This window comes from Mizuhopecten yessoensis, unplaced genomic scaffold (genome assembly GCF_002113885.1).
Source record: "Mizuhopecten yessoensis strain PY_sf001 unplaced genomic scaffold, ASM211388v2 scaffold715973, whole genome shotgun sequence".
Taxonomy (NCBI): domain Eukaryota; kingdom Metazoa; phylum Mollusca; class Bivalvia; order Pectinida; family Pectinidae; genus Mizuhopecten; species Mizuhopecten yessoensis.
In genome coordinates this window covers 9,273-10,002 of record NW_018479884.1, presented here as the reverse complement: position 1 = coordinate 10,002, position 730 = coordinate 9,273, and positions in this window count along the sequence as shown.

Here is a 730-nt window from a genome sequence, read left to right as displayed (position 1 = left end):
TATCCCCTCCCTGTGTGAGGGTATAGGTATACATACACCCATACCTGTTTTTTTGTATTATCCCCTCCCTGTGTGAGGGTATAGGTATACATACACTCATACCTGTTTTGTGTGTTATCCCCTCCCTGTGTGAGGGTATATGTATACTTACAATTTGTGTGGGTTTAGAGAGTAAACCTGCTTTATTCCACTACATCGAGTTCCCTTTGATGGCTTTTGCTTCTGAGATAGCATGGAAGAAACCTAAATTGATCAATAGCATCAATGGAGATTTTTGATTATTTCCTTGCCGAAATTTGCTTCATAGTCCCATCTGGACACACCTATCATTACTTATACGTTTCTCAGTATGGATATGTTAATGGACCTTTCAAACTCAACAAAAGACCAAATCAACAAGTACCTAATTATGTTTTTCTTTTGTTCACAGACAGGAGTGCCAGCTTTCCTCACCATGATGCAGAAGGCTTGTAGAGGCTACCCACAGTATCTTGAGTCCAAAGGCCGAACATCCAGCTAATTCAGACTGTGGAATAATTAGTTGAAATTTTAATAACAGAAAAAGACATTCCAGGGTTTAAGGTTATTAGCACATTATACATTGGATTTGTCTTAGAGTTATCTCCCCTTGGGATATATTCTACCTAACACTTGATACCAGTGATGTATGTTTGAGTTACTGAAATTTGCTACCTCACACGTTATATATACTTGTGGTTTGTGTTAGAGT